This window comes from Cryptomeria japonica, chromosome 4, assembly GCF_030272615.1.
Source record: "Cryptomeria japonica chromosome 4, Sugi_1.0, whole genome shotgun sequence".
Lineage (NCBI taxonomy): Eukaryota > Viridiplantae > Streptophyta > Pinopsida > Cupressales > Cupressaceae > Cryptomeria > Cryptomeria japonica.
Genome location: NC_081408.1, coordinates 183,188,868 through 183,191,220, shown reverse-complemented (window position 1 = coordinate 183,191,220; position 2,353 = coordinate 183,188,868). Strand labels below are relative to the sequence as shown.

At 34.4% G+C, this 2,353-nt stretch overlaps 1 pseudogene; it reads right to left on the bottom strand.

The window, feature by feature from the left end:
- Positions 1 to 294: 294 nt before the first annotated feature.
- LOC131028132 (germin-like protein 1-1) lies at positions 295 to 989 on the bottom strand (annotated as a pseudogene).
- Positions 990 to 2,353: the final 1,364 nt, after the last annotated feature.

Sequence of the window (2,353 nt, the reverse complement as noted above, 5' to 3'; positions counted from 1 at the left end):
TTTTCCATCTACTGGTGGATCTGGTGAAGCTTGCGAACGGAAGAGTAGACTTGCTTGCATCATTGGGGGATTTCATAAGACGCATAATCATATCATTCAAAATAATTAATGTCTTAATTTCAATTCAGCTAAGCCTCAAAAAGGATGACTAGTATTGTATCGATTTAACCTCAACAAGGATGACGATTTTATTCAGTACAACTTTAAAACAATTGATAACAAATAAATAACTCGAAAAGGTTAAGAACAGCCTAACAGGGTCAATATAGCATCCTCTATCAACAGAATGAGGGATTATTGCCCTACTGGTGCTGCTGCAAGTGCAGTGGTTTGACCAGAAATCAATTCCTTGAGCTGTTGGTAATTGACATTAAATGCCTTGGCCAACACATCTTGAGGAATGGAAGGATTGGCTCCGAACAGGGCAGATGCAATCACTTGAACACCAGGCAGCTGGCTGTTAAAAGCAGTAATTGTACTAGCATATGATGCCCCCACGTTCTACTGAAAATGCACCAAGCCCCTTGGAATTACAAACACATCTTCCTTCTCCAACTTTTGCGAGAACAAGACATTATCTGTGCTGATAAAACCAACCAAAATAGTGCCCTCCATTACAAATATGATCTCAGTAGCACGAGGATGAATATGAGGGGGATTCAAACCACCAGGGGCAGATTCCCCACGGTTGATTGATATGCCCAGTGTGTTTACTCCTGGGAAATTTACCACATTACCTGCGGTGATATTGAACCCTAAATTGTTGTTGGTTGAGAGTGGATTAGATAGTCCCCTAAACAAGAAATCTGATGCCTTCACTGCCTTTGGGTCTTTGCACACAAAACCGTTGATCTTCACATTATTTTGAGTATTATCAGCCACACAGAAATCCTGCAGAGGATCTGGGTCTGATGCATTAATGGCAACCATTATAGATAGCCATAAAATGCAGGTCAAGGAAGCTTTGAGCATTGTCGAGGATGTTTTAATTTCCAATCGGTGCCGAATGTTGTATGATATTAAAAAAGGAAATAAGCTTGATATGACTTGGGCATTGCCAGAATCAGGTATTTATAAGGGTAACAGGGGGAATGAGTGGAAAATATAATTGTTTTTCTTAAGATTACGAGTTCCTTAGACTTGTTAAACGCATAATTTGGGATACTTGTCAAATAATGGTGGTTAGATTTTCGTTAAACACAGACGAATTCGTCAATTGTGGGCGATATACATTTGTTTGAATGGCTGTTCTATTTAATTATATTTTCTCTATTATTTATAAAACAGTTCAGACATTCTCCCGACGACTCGGTCTACTATGGTGGACACACTGGATTTTCTTATCACTTACTATATATTAAAATATAGAAGCTGATACGCATAGCAGCTACCGTAAATGATTGAATCAGTGTGCTTTCCCCCTCCATGTATAGAACCGTGTTCACATTCTCCCGAGGATCTTATGACTCAGTCTGTGCTACAAATATTTTAGTAAAAATTGACTTTAAATAGCGAACTTGATGATGTATAAGTAACTATTATCAATATTTGTTTGATTGACTTCCAAAAAGGAGGCTATAGTTTTTATTTTGTTGAAGATTAAGTAAAACTTCTTTTTTTGTTTGTAGTCATTTAATACTAACATCATGAAAATTTATTGTTTATGAATTATTGTTAGCAGTCTTTTGACTGCTATCCGTCTCTTAGCATACATATTGACTGTTGTTCTACAAAATTTTGTCATTGATAACTAGGCAACTTAACATGAAAAAAAAAAAAAAAAAAACCAATCCTAGTGCTAGATTTAAAATCTAAGAGAATGCCATAAGAGAGAGAGCTGAAATCTAAATGTCAAAAGTAGCTATTTTGGTTTTTGAAAGGTTTGACACACTATTTGCTTTGGCTTGTTTATGCTGATCAGAACATCACCAACCAAAGACCATCTTTGGTTGAATGAGTCATTTATTGTCATTCTATTTTGTCTTTATTCTCTTTCATGCATTTTCAACAAGCATATTTATAAATTAAATTTTGTATTTCTAGAGATTATTTCATTAAAAGAAATATTAAACCTAAGTTACCTCCAATTTACCAAATTATAAGGATTCTTGTTGCTATTATTGTGTACCACAAATATCCAATCACATTCCTTATATTTGAAGCATGAATCTATTTAGATATAGAAGTGAATCTTTTAATTAAGTGCAAGTGAATGACTATCAAGACCACATAATAATGACTATAACTATTCTTGTAGTTTAGTATACTTAAAACAATTTAACTCTATTACTATCTTTACAATGAAATTAAGTTGAGAAACATAAAATAACAATGAAATTATCTGAAAAAATAT